Genomic DNA, 17,680 nt, shown 5'->3' on the forward strand with positions numbered 1-17,680 from the left:
TGCTCCCTGTGGCCGGCCATAGCGACGGCAATCCTGAGGAACTTCCTGTGGAAATGAGCAATGGGGACATGTAGATAGGCGTCCTTCAAATCGAGGGTAACCATCACCTCTCCTGGCTGAAGAAACACAGCCACGGAATCCACGGTTTCCATTCGAAATGACCTCTTCCTGATAAACCGATTGAGGTACCTCAGATCTATTATCATCCTCCAGCCCCCGGTGAACTTGGGGACCAGAAAGACGGGGGAGTAGACTCCCAGACCGAGGTCTGAGGCTGGTACCTTCTCCAGGGCGCCCTTGGTAACATATTCGGCAACCAAGGCTTCTAGACTGGCCTGCTGAGAAGGTGGAAGAGTTCGGGTGGAAACGAACCGATCTGGAGGTGGAAGATGAAAGTCGATGTGATACCCATGTTGTATGATCTTCAACACCCATGGGTCTTGGATATGGGTGAACCATGCTCTGGAAAAGGAGGAAAGACGTCCTCCCACAGGAAGGGGGGCCACAGGGAGCTGCCCCACGTCAAAACTCAGGCTTCCTCTTGGTGTCCTCCTTGGAAGCGCCACGACCAGCTCCCCTAGGGCGATATCTAAAACGCCGTTGTTGGGAAGGGCGTCTATAATTAGAGGAAGAACCTCTGCCTCTAGGGGGAGCACGTCTGCCCCTGGATGCTTGAGGTAGGGACCTTCCCCTACCTTCAGCTAATCCCTCCATAATGGCGTCTAAGCTTTGGCCAGACACCCTTCCCGGCTCAAAGGGGAGAGCACAGAGTGCTGCTTTAGACGCAAAATCTGCCCGCCAAGGCTTTAGCCAAAGGGGTCTACGGGCCGCAGTAGACAACGCCATAGATTTGGCAGAGATTTTAAATTGATGGCAGGAGGATTCCGCCAAATAAGCTGCAGCCCTATGAACTCTTTTCATAGAGGCCAGAATCTCATCTCTGTCTATGCCCAAGTCTATATCCCGCTCCAAGGCGGCTAAGCGGTTGCGGAAAAAGTCACCAACCATAGAGGAGGCTATGGCCACAGAGGCTTGCGCGGAGGAAGCTGAGTAGACCTTCTTCAGAACGGAGTCCGCCCTACGATCCAGAGGGTCCTGAAGATTTGAACCATCTTCCAAGGGCACCAGGTTCTGCGGGACAGCTTTGCTACGGCCAAATCCACCTTCGGGGGAGGCCCCCAGGAATCCCACTTGAAGATCCTGGAAAGTGAATGTCCTTTCTCTGGCTGTTTCCACTGCTGCACCATAAGGTCGGTCAGCGTGGCGTCCGCATGGAAGGCAATATGTCCCCCAGAGGCAGACGTGGAGGCTTCCCCGTCAACATCTCGGCCCACTGTAGACCGGATGGACTTCAGCAGCCTGCCCGTTTGTTCATAATGGAACGCAGTTCTGCTGGAATAACTGAGTCGTCCTCGGAGGAATCATCCTCTGCCACCCGCAGGTGTTACAAGGGGGGGGGGGGGGAGAGACGAGGAACGGAGCTCAGAGCATGGTCTCCTGGTGAGCTGAGACAAGGTGCAATGGATCCCTTTGAGGGAATCATCCTGCAAAACAAAAAGGAGAGTACAAGCAAGGGAAAAACTATTTACCCAAGCGATGCCCAAACTCACCATCTCCTTGACCCATGCCATCATATCTCTGGGAGAGGGCTCCACAGGAGGAGGACCTCTGCACCCGCGACAACGGGCCCACTCATAGCCTGAAAATAGGCAAGTTATAGGACCAGTAGTACCCCGCAGAGCACAACCTTTCAAGCCGCTACCTACCATCAGGGAACGGTGTGTCGCAATCGAAGCAGGAAAGATGTTTCCTCTTGGAAGAGGTTTTCCTCCTACCATCCCCAGGAGGGGTAGTAGAGGATGACATATCCAGGTCCTGTAGACCGGACAGAGAGGTGACTTGGCGCCCAACGTGCGACTCGAACCCACGACCTTGAGATTAAGAGTCTCATGCTCTACCGACTGAGCTAGCCGGGCTGGCACTGTGAACAGGATCTGAACCTGTGCGGGGAGACCCCATTGGATTTCGAGTCCAAAACCTTAACCACTCGGCCATCACAGCCGGTTCCCAATAAAGTTTGCAAACTGGAAAAGAGTTCAAGATCAATGAACACCACAATCGCACGCCTTCAGCAGATACTGCAGGAAGGTCTCTGACACCAGGCCAGCCAGCCTCTTAATTCTGGCCGGCTGGAAGTGGGCGGAGCCACAATCAAAGCAGGTGAGGCAACCTGCCCAGACAACTAACCCTGTAATCAGGGGTCTGCAAAGATATACATTCCCCCCCACCAAGAGGCCCTTAACACGGGCACTTACCCCCACATCTCCCCGTCTTTTCCGGCCTTTAATAAGGCCTGAATCTTCCCTGAGTGAGCGGCCGCCAGCGCCAGGCCGTTGCCATGGCGCTATGATACTTCCGGCGAAACCGGAAGTGCGCGCTTACAGCGGCCGGCGGGGAACAGGATACACAACAGTGTGGTTCCACCCGCCGGCAGTCCGCGCGGCCACCAGAGGCGGCATGCGGAGTCCCCGGACTCTCACCAAAATGTCAGGTAAGTCACAAGGAGCAGGGGAAGCGGAGGAGAGGGGGGGCAGGGGGGATAGAGGGGGGTAGCCACACATGGCTAACAAGCACCTTCTCCCCGCAGGGCACAGAAGGTGACAAGAAGAAAACAACCGCTCAGGAGGTGAGTGATCCTGCTGAGCTTCTCAAAGAGGACACAAGTCCTCCCACCTGTCCTCTGTCCACACAGGACAGAAAAAAACACGCAGAGGGGAGGTTCTTGTGCCCTCTTATAGGGCCTGCCACGCATTTGATTGGCTAATTAAATATCCGCCTGTCCTACCAGCACACAGGGGCAGAAATACCCCACATTGTGCCGCTGTTGAGGACGACAGGAAACTTACTCTTACTGTTTCTGGGGATGATAACTCAGACCTTAAATTCAGCAAAGTCCATCTGGCCTTGCAGCTGGGTGTCTCGACCTATCTCTTAGCACTATATAAGATTAAAGTTCTACTGCTCTCTATATCAGCCAGATCCTGATATTTCGTGATATTTGCTGAAACATAAGACCACCACATTCCACTACACCACAATGTTGGTGCCACAGTACTGGCATAAAAAACAAAAAAAAACAAAACCATTGTGATTTCAGATCTGCTCCCATAAAGGGATAATTTTTGATGGCTTTTATTTTCACCACTTTTCAACACAACCACAAATTTGCCTCCCATATCACAAGCCTGTAGCACTTACAAGTCATCAAAACAGGCTATCACAATAGGTAGAGTTTGGAATATTCCTTTACTATATCTCAGCTGCCGTTCACTCCAAGGAATTTGGAGCTGATTTTGTAACAAATTTTTTTCAATGGAAATCAGTGGCGGATGATTCTTCTTTTTTTCAGGATTTTGAAGAAAGACGCGTCCTGCTCAATCTTCACCCACGGAACCCACGGTGTGAGGGTCAGGTTAATAAGCTTCATTGTATCTGAGGCTAAACAGTGGGCCAACCGAGGATTGGAACTTGTAGAGGTAACTCAGGTGGGAGACCACCCCAAATACCTCTGCAAACTAAGCTGTGTGAATTTAGTCTAATCTAGAAGAAACATACATCGCAATAATCTCTTTATTAACTAAACATATGACTTTCATCGGGAAATATTATGCGTGACGTTTATGTGAATAACAATGGATTGCAAATGATCTTTTTTTATCAGTTGTGCGAATGTTAAGTTCTCAAGGAAAGCTGTGAAGTATGCCCTTTAAAAATGTCACTTCTCATAAGTCAATCTCATATCCCAACAAAGCATTATCTTCATTGTACTGAACAGTAGAGACATTTAGACAATGGGGGAGTTGAGATCCTGTTGTTTATGAAGGAGATAACTATGTATATAAGTCATTAGGAGTGTTCCTTGTCTTCAATGCAAAATTCTGTAAGAAGCTGCTTCCAATTCACCATTAACATATGCAACTTGTAATTCTGATGTCTTCTTATGACGTTGAGGAGGCTTTCCGCCAAACATGACTACCTCCCCTCCATCTTAAAGCTACAGGCTCCATATATATCTGTGCCAATTTGCCAATAAAATGCATTTTAATTTAGACATCTTAAAAGTAGGCATTAGTGAACCGATTTGTAACAAGCCAGGTTTTTTTTCTAATTTTACAAAAGTTCTGGGTTCAGCAGAATCCAAAATTCTTGGGGTTCACAACCCACAAAACATTATACCAGTAGTTGGGCCTTAGCAGTCATGTAGGGCATGCCAACCTTATGACGTTTAGAGACAAGTGTTATGACCTTGGCATGTCCCACGTGACCACTTATTTTGAATCAGGATGCCAGAATAAGCCTGAAAAGGATGCCAAGGGACTTCCGGAGCCCAGGAGAAGTGAGTAAGGGCCCCTTCACATGGTGTAAGCGCTCGGCTCATTCCGAGTCGTACACGCGAGCGCTTTGAAACACTTCCCATTCACTTCAATGGGAGCGCTCGTAAAGCCGGCCTGGCAGAGTGAATTCAGAGCCAGAAGACGCCGCGGGGAAGCTGCAAGGAGAAGACTTCTAAAGGTAGGAGAAGAACCAGCGTTGATTGGCCGACTGTATAGCATTCGGCCAATCAATGCTGGTTCTGCATCGAACTTTTCCATTCGAATAGCGAGTGGTACTCGATCGAGTACGAGTATTTCGAATACCGTAGTATTCGATCGAATACCTACTTGATTGAATATTACTCGCTCATCTCTAACAGTGAACCTTTGTTTGTGTAAAAGTACAACCTTGTTGCAGAGAAAATTTGATTTTGATTCATATGCAAATGAGCTCTTCAGAGTACAAAGGATCGATGGCTACATCTGCTGGAACATCTGGCTTCTCTTGTGGTTGCGACACATCAGGACCTATTAATCTTTATGGTAGTCCTATGTGGTGACCATAAGGGAACATGATGCTCCAAGTGAATTTGCACATATATTTTTGTTATGTGCTGCTTCAAGTGGGACAAATCATTTTGGCTGAAGACGAACAGATGGTACTAGTCAGTTTTTCTCCATTGGGAGACGTTTTCTTCTTTCCCAGGTAAGGAGAAGTGCCTCCATCTCTAGTCAGAGAGGAGGAAGGAGCTGGAGTATCTTCATCAAGTTGTCAATCTGTTAGCTATGGTCATGTCATATGTCAATTGGAAGTCAGGAGATTGGCCATCACTCTGCTCATGTTTTATGGGACTGTGTGTTTTGGGTAACTTTGGAAGTGTCCTGGAGGATCTTACCTTCACCACCTTCCACCTGTGAATTGCTGAGGGGTTGGTTGAGCCAGCTACAGCCACCATGAACCCAACCATGACTGACTACAACTCCCGGCCTCTCTGCTTTCCTCTACTAGGTTCTTTCGGTGGTGGACTCTCTTGTCCATCACCATTAGACATAGCAATCTGTTTCAGCTTCCACATCTGCTTTTATGCAACATTTTTATCCATACCAGCATCAGACGGCCCACTGACTGGTCTTTGCAGTGAAATCTAGTCTTTTTTGGAGAATAATATATGCTGCCAAGAACTGGTGATTAACTTCAATTCTTCTAAAGGTCTGGCTGTAGAAACCATTTACTACTTCTGCTCTCCATTATAGAAACTGATCTAAAACAGCGATATAAATGCAAACCCTTTCAGCAGAGAAACCTTTCTCAAGACGATAACATCACAAAGGGAGCTGCCAAGTCTGAAGATCGCTGCTTTACTTCTCAATGTGAACCGGTATTGCTTGATCTGGGATTAGCTTTGAAAGCAGCAGCGAGGAAGAGACGGCCAATTGCTATGTTTAGACTTTTTGTTTAGCTGGAGCGCACCGCGTCCAAGGCTGTCCATAGGGCCGTTAAATCTACATGGAACCTTTCCAGTATTTTATGTCTATACATCCAGCAATGAAAAGATCTCATGTTTTTAATGAAGGACAATTGTATTTTTTCCTTCCTGAACAGCTGTACATTGGGTGAGCCATCTCTTTAGCTTTCCAGCAACATGCAGGTTCTTGTTAACTGTTTCAGTACCATCCGAATGGAATTGTTGGACAATATGATGCTCTTAATTGATAAGAATTGGGATTTGCAAACACTGGGTTAAAAGAATGGAGAATCCCAAGGCAAATAACGTAGAATGTGCTGGTATGCCCGTAGAGGAACCGTAAAATAGACATTTATTCTGCTATATAACATGGCCTAGTTAGGGAACTACATCAGGGATTTGGACGCATTAGCAGGTGTTATCGGGGTTGTTTCTAGTAGTTTAGTATTACTTATTAAATTATTAAAGGGTTTTACAGGATTTTGAGCAAATTCAGGCATGGCTGTAAAAACAAACAAAAAACCATACCCATCTATTCCCAGTGCTCCTTTGGCCCATCGTGGTCCCCTTTCAATCTCATCCCTGGGCTCACCACTCCAGAATCAGAGAGCCTTAAAAGACCATTGTGACCAATCAAGGTCCTCAGTGGTCGCTGGTAAGGAACTGGTTACATATGTAAGTGATGTCATCAGTCCCTCTCTAGCAACCACAAGAGGGTACATGAGAGAATGGGAAATGGGACTGGTTTGGGGATAAGTGAGTATGACTTTATTTGAAGCCAGTACATGGGTGCCATCTAAGTCTAGTATGATAAATTCACCCTTATAAGTGGACTAAGAGACTGGACTGGATTTGGCCATGCATAGTTATGTCTGGAGTAGGGTTGAGCTGATCTTGAGAATTCAGAATTGATTTTAAAATCCAATTCCCGATCATTTTCCAGCCGATCGCGATCGTGAAATTTGCTCGATTGCCGATCGGGATCCAATCTTTCCCAATCCCGATCGCTCAACCCTAGTCTGGAGGCCTCCCTTATATGGTCTTTGTTACTGCCGCCACATATAGAATACTGCCCCCTTATTGTTCCTACACAGTATAATAGATCATTATGTGGTCACTGTGGGCCTTATCCATTTCTGGGGCCCCATGCAGTTTCTTGTTTAACACTGCCCAGGGGTGAACCTACCTGTTTTGCCGCCCGATGCGGATGACAGCAAGCCTGGTAAGCAAAAATGCCGCCCTCCCCTAGGCCCTGGCATAGCGCCGCCTGAAGCGGTCGCTTCAGGTCGCCTCATGGGAGGTGCAGCGCTGACACTGCCCCTACTGGTAGATATACATATCACAGTCCCCATGTACCTGGACTTTTCTTATTTTTTTCTTGTTGTTATGGGCACTTTCTCGGTTTTCTGTCCCGTTTCTAGCTTACCTTTATGTAATATTGTGATGATTTATATCGGTCGTATAATTGAGATGGATTTTTCTGTTTTTCCATCAAGTAATATTGTTGGCTTTATGGCTATATCTCATCGACAGAGAAGCAGATTAAATTACTCCTCTAGCCTGTGCTTCTTAAATAAAGGATAGCAAAATCTGCTGTTGAGTATATATTATAATGAATCCGTATTATCATGCATACAGATGAGTCCCTATATCATTAAAATTCACAGATGTACCTCGGAGGCCTGATCTTGTTGCTGATGATGGCTCTCACCTAGCACACCAGGGGCTATGGGTTATCTTAGGTAAATCAGATCGGGGTGGCGTTACGCCAGCTCATTAGCTCTTCATTAAGGAAATTATTTATTCCTATATACAAGGACAAACTTTGCTAGGGGCTTATGTGCAATTTCCTTTTATAATCCTGCCAGCCTGCTAAGTAGAGATTGCACGCAGCCATTAATCTATTATAGTAACAAAGGATGGGCACAGCCCTGTTGGCGGGGGAACTGAGAACATAATGCATATGGGATTCAGCCTATAGCAGCATGTAAGTGCCCCGACAAAGATATGCAGGAACCTGCCGGCACTGGTTTGTAGAGAATTTGCACAAACCTGCACATACCTAACTGATGTACATGGCTCAGTATTTTATGGTGTCTGTCAATAGTATGTCAAAGATGGATAACTTTTGCATGTTCTCAATAAATTTATCTGTATATATAAAAGTCTTGGGCAGAGTGACCAAAGTATGGTGCACGCTGAATTACACAGAGACAGTGATCCCTAATACACCATCTAATGGAGTATAGGAGAAGTATGACGCCAGAGCCGTATAGAGGTATACAGTAGTATGAACATGTTAGATGGAGACTCAAACCACAAAAGCAAAAATAAGGCTGAAAAGTAAATCCACTATGCAATACAAAATACAATGTCAAAAAGACAGGATTACTTATAAATGAATAAAATTCAAGTATTTATTGAAATAAATAAGAACAATAATACACAATTAACCACAATATATTAAATATGGGAAGGACCAATATAAAAATGTATACCATAGTAGGGTGGCTAGTATGCTATAATATAATAGTGGTATAACTGGACTGGGTCATATATAAAGAACTGTGTAAACAACCTATAAATAGCTGAATAAACTAAAGTGCCAAAAGCATACCAATAATAAAGTGTAACACAGTGCATGTAACAACAGTGAACCACACAACCCTGAGGTAAAATGTAAAGAGACCCGGTACAGAATATAGTCCACAATATAATGAGCCTACCCGAACTTATGGAGTTTCGCCACTTCCTGGCTTCGTCAGGGGGATTTATCTTATAGATTCTAAATTCCAATACCTGGCACCCCCACGATCAGCTATTCCTAGAAGCTGATACAAAGAGCATTGAGCAGGAAGCACTTTTTGAAGCTTAGGATGCTTTCAAATGAATGGGAGCTGATGTGCAATACCTTGGTGTGACCACTAAACAGGGAACGGCGCTGTCTACTTTCTGCTCCATTCTCTGTGTATCAACTGCAGAGAACAGCTAATGGGTGAGGGTGCCAGGTTTGGTGTGTGATATGATATTGATATCCCATCCTAATATTTTTGCATATAAAACCTCTTTCACATTCTCTTTTAATGTCCCTTGTACTTGTGCTAACATCACATTAAAAAAAATCTTCATCCACTGAAAGTTCTGCACACAGGACTCCACACTGGACTTAATCATCTGTCAAAAAAGATGGACAATAGATACCAGCTGGACACCATCATAGTCAATGAGGTCCATCGAGAGTCCATATGAAGATTCATCCCTGTCAGAACAGAAAACTAGATAAAGATGTGAAAAGAGTTAGAAAATCAATCAGAATCCAGCTCGCTGGGGGCAACATCTCCAGTTCTGGTCTGTGCTAACTTTACATGAGGCCTAGATTTGTTACTTAAGCCATGTCCTATTGGTCAAATGTTAGTGCAATATGAAAATCCTATTTGTTTGGAGGATTTCACGCATTCATGTTTCATCGACGACTCTTGGCTATATTTCAGTAAATAAACCGAGCAGCCATTAAATTTATTGTGTCTTTTATTTTTCTCAGTCTCCGAGTTATTAAAACGTCTCCCTTTATATGGGAATGAAATGTTTGGCGCTTACGGTTCAGTTTTGACATTCAGCTTCTCAAATTAAATACACAATGCAATGAAAATGAAACAGAGTTCAATAAAAGAGTCCATTATAAATTACAAGCTGCTTACAGGCCCGCTCCCAGCACACCAGGCCTAGGTACTGGCGGAAGGAAATTGCATCAGCTGCACTGGGCCATTGCTTTTACTTCTGTATAATATGAGGTTAAAGGGATAGGTAACTTGAAGAGAGGCAGGTTTTGGGCGCTGCCATAGGATTGAGATCTTGGGGTGGTGAGTTGGTACCATGATAGTCGGGAGTCTATTGAAGGGTCCCAAGCCTGTCATCAATGTACTTCTATTAAATGTAGATTAGAAGTCAATGGATTATACTATATACCGCAACACATTGCTATTGCAGTATATTGTATGGATGATCAGAACCCTTAGGGTCTAAAAGTAAAAGTTAATAAAAGTTTTTTAATGAGTTCCAGAGAATATTGAAGCGTTCCAGGCCTGTCATCACTGTACTTCTATTATAGGCTGCTTATGACAGCGTCAATGGACAAGTCAATGGATTATACTATATACCGCAACACATTTCTATTGCCGTATATTGTAAAGAGGATCAAACCCTTAAAGTCTAAAAGTAAAATCTTAACACTGCAAGAATGAACTCCTTTTAGTGTTACAGCTGCATAAAATGATGCAGATCTGGGGATCTCCTTCCCAATTGTTGTGTACACTGTGCTCGATGAGTGCTGTATACACAGCTATGGGAGCCACCATGATGCGGCTCTCCTCTAACCTGTTGGTCATGTGTTCCAACATGGATTAGATCCTGTTACAGCTACTCGATCCAGATAAGCTCAGCAGTTATGGACAAGAGGCTATTATGACCTCTATGAAAGGTTCTAGCCCCACCCCCGAAGACACAATACAAAATAAAAATTACTGTAACAGAGGGGGAAAACTATTTTAAAACATGAAATTCAGGCCCTCTATCTTTTTTTCTTTTTCCCAAATATAAAAAAATAAAAAACAAAAAAAATTAATAATAGGATAAAAATAAAGCCCCATGTATGTAACCCCAAAAAAATGTTAGAGCCCTCAAAATCACATACACGTAAAAAAAAAAACCTAAATGTGTCTGGTGCTGAGCCAGGGAAATTGGCCTGATATTGAAGTGGTTAAATAAAAAAAATAAAAAAATCAAATCACTCTCCTTTCCCTAGATCACATATAAAAATTAAAAAAATAAATAAAAACAAACATGTAGATTTTCCTGTGTCTGAACAGAGGGGAATGAGAATGTAAATATATTTATACTAAATTGTGAAAAAAAAATCAAAATGGCCAAACTATAATTTTTTGGGGCTGTTTTGCCTCTTTAAAAAACTAAATAACAGCAAACAAAATGTCGATAATCCACTAAATAATAGAAATAAAAACTACAACTTACCCTGCACAAAGAGATTCCTTACACCATACATGGAAATAAAAATAAATTATGGGTGTAAAAATTTGACAAATCAAGTTACCGTATATACTCGAGTATAAGCCGACCCGAATATAAGCCGAGGCCCCTAATTTTACCACAAAAAACTGGGAAAACTTATTGATTCAAGTATAAGCCGAGGGGGGGGGGGGGGGGAAATGCAGCAGCTACTGGAAAATTTCAAAAATTAAAATGGTCGGAGTTTTTGGGTGCAGTAGTTGCTGGGGAAGGGGAGGGGGTGTTTTGGTTGTCTGTCTGCCCCCTGAGCCTGAGGACTGGTTTTTTTTTTCCCCCACTTGGAATTCAGCCTGGCTGAATATAGGGGATCTGCAGTGCTCCTATTAACCCCTTCCCGACGGAACAGGTGCACTGCAGATCCCCTATATTCAGTAGACCGGGCACTGTCAGACACAGGGATACCTAATGTGTTTGTGTTTCACAGTCATTTTCTACTTTTATTTGTATTCTAGGGAAATACTGCGGCTGGTCATAGACCCCCCCCCCCCCAAAAAAAAAAAAAAAAAAAAAAATTAAATGTCTTTTGCTTGACTCAAGTATAAGCCGAGGGGGGCTTTTTTGGCACAAAAACTGTGCTGAAAAACTCGGCTTATACTCGAGTATATATGGTAAATTTTTTTCAATTTTTAAACGTTTCAAATTTTTGTATTAAAACGTAATTATACCAAAAACAATATAAATCTGGTATCGCTGTGATTGTATTTTCCCGCTGTATATAGGTAATGTGTCAAGTTTAATGCGCAGCGAATGCCGTAAAAACAAAACCCATAAGAAATCGCACAATTGCACTTTTTTTTCATTCTGCCCTATTCTGATTTTTTCTTTCAGCTTTTAAGTACATCGTATGGAATATTAAATGGCACCATTACAGAATAATGAGAAGAATAAGTCTTCATAGGGCTCTGTGAATGGAGAAATAAAAAAGTTATAGCTTTTAGAAGGCAGAAGTAGAAAAACTAAAAAGCAAAAAAAAAAAATTAAAAAAATTCATGGGTTAAACTGAAGTAGTACTGTATTAAAATATGGCACATTTATTAAGAGATGCCTGGCTCTTCATACATTTGGAGCATCTCTGGCTGTTTAGTTTATGGCAATTTTTGCTGAAAGTTATGTAAAAATTTTCTGCCTGCAGAGGCTTCTCCCAATTCACTAAACCCCATTCACTATAAAACTGGTGAAAGAAGTGGAAAAGGCAAAAAGTTCCAAAATTATTGTGCAAAGTACTAATTTGAGTTGAATACAGCTGTATCAGGCAGTGGCATAACTATCAGGTAGAGGTTGCCATAGGGTCTGGCCCGCAGGCCCATGAACCCCACAAACACTGCTATCATTATACTCTGGGGTATTTTCAGACCCCAGAATATAATGATCTGATGGCCATCAGAGGGAACATAAAAACACTGTTACACATAGCTCCCAACTTTTGAACAACAGAAAAAGGGACAAAATGTGTGGCGCCCACTTTTATGATGACTCCACCCATTCTCATTCATTTTTTTCATATCCCCCGACACGGTATAATCCTCCTACAGTCACACGCACATTATATGCCCCCACATTGTAATGTCCCCCTTTCAACTGCCCCACAGTATTAAGTCCCTCTCCTGGTGCCCCAGTTTAAACATGAAACTGGATCAGCTGGAGGGGACAGTAGCAATGGGGGTAGTTGGAGGGGGCAATAAATAAATGGCAGATGAAGTGGGACATTAAACGGTGGGCAACTAGAAGCAGACATTAAACCGTAGGGGTAGCTGGAGGGTGACATTAAACTGGGGGCAACTAGAGGCAGACAGGTCCCCCTCCAGCTCCTCCCACGGTTTAATGCCCTCTACAGTTGTCCCCCAGTTTAAGTGCCCCCTTTATCTGCTCCATTTCATGTCCCCCTCCTCCATCTCTGCCCCCTGGATTCATCTCTCCCCTCCATTTCTCCCTAAGTTTCATATCCAATTTCATCTGCCCCCAGTTTCATGTCCTCACTCCATCTCTGCCCCCAGTATAATGACAAACACAGACAGACACACACAAACACACACACACTCTCTCTCTCCATCCTGCATCTCACATCCCCCCTTCCCCCTCAGTCATCGGAGGAATGATTGATCAGTAAATCATTAAAGGGACATAGCGGGACATGTAGGGAGCTGCGTGAGATGGTGGGAAAGGGGTAGGAAAGCGTGAGTGTCGGTTGGGACGGTATGGTGTTACATACCTCTCCTGCACTCCGGCAGGCTTTGGGCCTGTTTGGTGACATTACAGACATCACGTGGGCCAGGGCTGCGTCATTATGAGTTGCGACACAGGCCTGACTCATGTGACGTCTGTACCAACATTGAAGATGGCCAAAATCTGTGGGGAATGCACCAGAGAACAGGAGAGGTAAGTAACATTGTTTTTTGTTTGTATCCTCCCCTCATTCTCCCCTCTCCGATCATTATACTCTGGGGTCTGAAAAGACCCCAGAGTATAATAATTGTTCATGGGTGGTCCACAGTGGGACATAATACTGTGTACAGGGGCCACTGTGGGGCATAATACTGTGTGCAGGGCCACAATGAGACATAATAGTGTGTGAATGGGCCACTATGGGGCATAATACTCTGTGCAGGGGTCACAATGGGGCATAACACTGTGTACAGAGGCCACTATGGGGCATAATACTGTGTACAGGGGCCACCATGGGGCATAAAAGTGTGTGCAGGAATGCAGTTTGTGTGTGTGTGTGTGTGGGGGGGGGGGGGGGGCGGGGTCGGTTGGGGTTGTGTGTGTGGGGGGTGCCCATCTGCCTTGATGACCAGCCATTCCTCATTATGCCACTAGTATGCGACCCGGACGGCTGCCTAAGCTGTCCGGGTCTTGACCGGGCGTGTGGCTCCCCCCTCCCCTCCTCTTTTTCCCCTCCCGGCGGCTGTTGCTGGCCGGGGCGGGGTTTTCGGAGGAGGCAGAGTTACGCATCCTATGTAACTTCCGGCGCTGGGCGGAGACTTCCTTTCGGATCCCCGCCAGCGTCGGAGCAGGACGATTCTCCGCGAGCTCCGATGGATGCGACGACCCGGCAACAGCAGCTCATGGAGCTGCTGCAACAGCGGGTAAGGGACGAGGGGACGGCTTGGTTGGAGACGCTGCTCACTGCGAGAGGCGGCTCCAGCCTGCCTCCCGCTCCACCGGTGCCGCAGCGTGAGGCCTCTACCCGGCCTAGTAGGACGGCAAGGCCTCCCGTGCGGCTGTCTCCCGATGCGGCCCCCAGTAGCCGGAGCAGGGCTCCGGCACGGGGGGCCGTGCGCTCAGTGTCGCGTGCTGCCCGGGCTCCTGCGCGTACCGGTCTCTGCTGTTGCTGCCAGTGTAGGGGGGGCGCCCCCCCCTCCTCCGGCCTTAATTGATAGCGGCCCATCGGTCCCTATGCCGGTGATGGGCCCCCCGCTCCCCTCCCAGCATGTTTCAGGGAGTGCTCCCCCTATGGAAGCCTCCCAACAGGCCTTAGTGATTGTGCCCCCTGTGGGGCCTAGTGTTGCAGTTTCTACAGTTCCTCCTGTGGCACCCCCACCGCCGCCGAGTAGATTGGCGCGGTGGTTTGGGAGGGCAACTACCGCCTCTGCCGGGGCAGACAGTGCCGCACCAGCCCAGGATACGGCGGCTGGCATATCCGCTCAGGCTTCTGCTCTGGCTCCGTTGCCGGCCGCAGCCTCCCCGGTTTTGTTTCAGGAGAGTGAGGAGGAGTTCTTTGATGTAGATTATGTGCCTGGAACTCGTTTTGCCACATGCTCACTCCCGTTCCCTGTCTAGTCACGCGCCGGGGTCTGGGGCCCGCTCCTACAGGAGCTTTGGGCCTGAGGATGATGTGTCTATGCGTTCCGGGCGGTCTCGGCGGTATTGTAGTCGTTCTAGGTCGCGAAGTCGCCGCAGGCGGCGTGGGTCTCGTTATAGTCGGCGTCGGTCAGAGTCCCGTTCGTCCTCTTCCTCACGTGATTCCCGTAGGTCCCGGCGATCGCATTATAGCAGGAGTTCCAGGAGGCGGAGTGGGAGGAGAGAATATGGTTCCGCCCAGGGCGTTCCAGTCGTGCCTGCTGTTGTGGTTCCTGATCCTCCTCCTGTTGTGGCTCCGTTGCCTCCACCCCTGGTCGCTTCGTCGCAGATTCCAGTGATTCCGGCTGGTGAGTTATCATGTTCACAGGCTTGGTCTTCTCAAACGCCACCTGCTGGCGGTGATGTGTTGGACGTCTTAAAGGCTATGGTTAGTCAGTTGGAAGATAGGGGGCAGTCACTTGCTTCTCCAGGGGCGGCTGGTACGCAGCCTGAGCCGGTTCCCCCTCCTTCTGGTTTGAAATTCCGTGATTCTTATTTCTGTGCGGTGGCTCCGTTGGGTACTCATGTCTCAGCGGAGCTTCGCCATAAGATCACGGCTAATGAGTATATTGACATCTGGCTCTAGTTGTCCCCCGACCAGATGACAGTAGATAAAGAGAGAGGGTTTGGTCGGGGTGACGATAAGAAGCCCAAAGTAGCGAAGACGTTTTCCAATTGGTTACAAGCCTTTGCTATTTATTCATGTGTATTGTGTCAGTCAGCTCCATCTTTGGCGGCTGATCTTTTTGTTTATTTAGAAACTATTTTTACTGCTCACAAGCTCTATGGCGGAACGGCATGGTGGAGGTACGACGAGGAGTTCCGGCGTAGGTTGGCGCTTCAGCCCGAAGTTGGTTGGGCCTCTAAGGCTACCGACATTTGGATTCAGCTGATGCTCTCGCCGAAGCCGGTTTCTTCTCCCTTTCCATCCGCGGCCGCTGGGGGAGCTGGTTCTCCCTCCGCAGCCATTCGCAGGCCAGGCGCCTGCTGGATGTTTAATGAAGGACACTGTCGTTTCTTCACTTCATGCCGTTTCAAGCATGAATGTTCAATTTGCGGAGGAGCGCATTCCGCCTTGCGATGCGCCAAGCGCGGCAGAGCCGCCAAGTCTGGTGCGGGTAAACCCGAGGACGCCGGTGAGCGCAGTAAGGATGCGCCCCTGGCTCGACAGGTACCCCAAGAGACAGGAAGCAGACCTACTGCTTAACGGTTTTATGTTCGGCTTCTATATACCTCATGTTCCTAGTTGTTCTGTTACGTTTACCGATAATTTACGTTCTGTTCAGAAGGATTTAGTTGTGGCTCAGGCCAAAATTGATAAAGAAGTTGAGTTGGGCCGTTTAGCTGGTCCATTTGCACAACCCCCTTTTCCAAATTTCAGGGTGTCCCCGCTGGGTTTGGTCCCGAAGAAGGAGGCCGGTAAATACAGATTGATACATCACTTGTCCTTTCCTCCGGGTGAATCCGTGAATGATGGTATCCCGAAGGAGGAGACGATGGTGTCCTATGTCTCTTTTGATAAAGCGGTCTCTCTGGTGCCCTCATGGCGAAATCGGATATCGAATCTGCGTTTCGTCTGTTGCCGGTACATCCCGATTGTTATCATCTCTTGGGTTGTCAGTTTAGGGGTTCCTTTTACTACGATATGTGTTTGCCCATGGGGTGCTCCATCTCTTGCCGTTACTTTGAGTTGTTTAGCACGTTTTTAGAGTGGGTGGTTCGGCAAGAGACGGGGTCTCAATCGGTAATTCACTATTTAGATGATTTTCTTTTTGTTGGTCCTGCTTCTTCTCGTTTGTGTGAATACTTACTTAACACCTTTCGTTTTTTCACAGGTTATTTTGGTGTTCCCCTCGCGCTTGATAAGACTGAGGGTCCGGTTTCGTCTCTCTCCTTCTTGGGTATACTCATTGACTCGGACCGTATGATCCTTCAGCTTCCGCAGGACAAGTTGTCTCGCCTCAGGGCGGATGTGGATTTTTGCCTGTCGGCCCGCAAGGTCCAGCTGTCCCGTTTGCAGTCATTGCTGGGTCAGCTGGCCTTTGCGTGTAGGATTTTTCCTATGGGGCGTGTTTTTTCTCGCCGCCTGTCTATGGCCACGGCTGGAGTCCGCATGCCGCATCATTATGTGCGGATAACGAGTGTGCTGCGGGAGGATTTGAAGGTTTGGAAGTCCTTTCTCTTAGATTATACCGGTGTTTCTTGTTTCCCCGAGAAGGAGTTGTGCAATTCCGACTTTCAGCTTTTCACTGACGCTGCGGGTTCGTCTGGTTATGGAGCCGTTTTTGGTTCCCGCTGGTCCGCTGCTCCATGGCCTCAAAGCTGGTTGTCTGCTGGTTTTACTAGTAATCTCACTTTATTGGAGTTGTTTCCCATTGTTGTGGCTTTGGAGTTATGGGGCGCGGACATGGCAAACCAGCGAGTTTTGTTTTGGTGTGACAATGAGAGCGTGGTGTCTGTTATAAATAGCCTCTCGTCCAGCTCTTTGCCTGTTTTGTCTTTGCTGCGGCGTTTGGTCTTGAAATGTTTACAGTTTAATTTGGTTTTCAGGGCTCGCCATGTCCCGGGTGTTGATAATACTGTTGCTGATTCTCTTTCTCGTTTTCAGTGGGAGCGCTTCAGAGACATGCACCCGAGAGCGGATTTGGTGGGCTGCCCGTGCCCTCCTTCGCTGTGGGACCTGGTTCTGCAGTCTTGAGCCCGTTATTGCAAGATTCTGTTACGCCGGCGACGTGGTCAGCGCATGGTAAGGCGTGGAATGAGTGGCTGTCCTTTGGTCCCCCGGAGAGATTGTTAGATCCTGACTGCTGTAGGGACTTAACATTTGCTTACTTAGCCCGTTTGAGGTCAGAGGCCGTGTTGGCTGCTACCGCGGCCAGGAGGTTGTCGGGTGTAGCCTTTGGGCTTAAATTGTTGGGT

General features: G+C 46.8%; 1 non-coding gene across 1 annotated transcript; it reads right to left on the reverse strand.

Moving 5' to 3' along the window:
- Positions 1-1,979: 1,979 nt before the first annotated feature.
- Positions 1,980-2,061, reverse strand: TRNAS-CGA (transfer RNA serine (anticodon CGA)). The gene has a single exon. It is a non-coding gene; the product is annotated as a tRNA-Ser (tRNA).
- Between the last annotated feature and the right edge of the window lie 15,619 nt (positions 2,062-17,680).

Source organism: Leptodactylus fuscus, chromosome 6 (genome assembly GCF_031893055.1).
Source record: "Leptodactylus fuscus isolate aLepFus1 chromosome 6, aLepFus1.hap2, whole genome shotgun sequence".
Classification (NCBI taxonomy): domain Eukaryota; kingdom Metazoa; phylum Chordata; class Amphibia; order Anura; family Leptodactylidae; genus Leptodactylus; species Leptodactylus fuscus.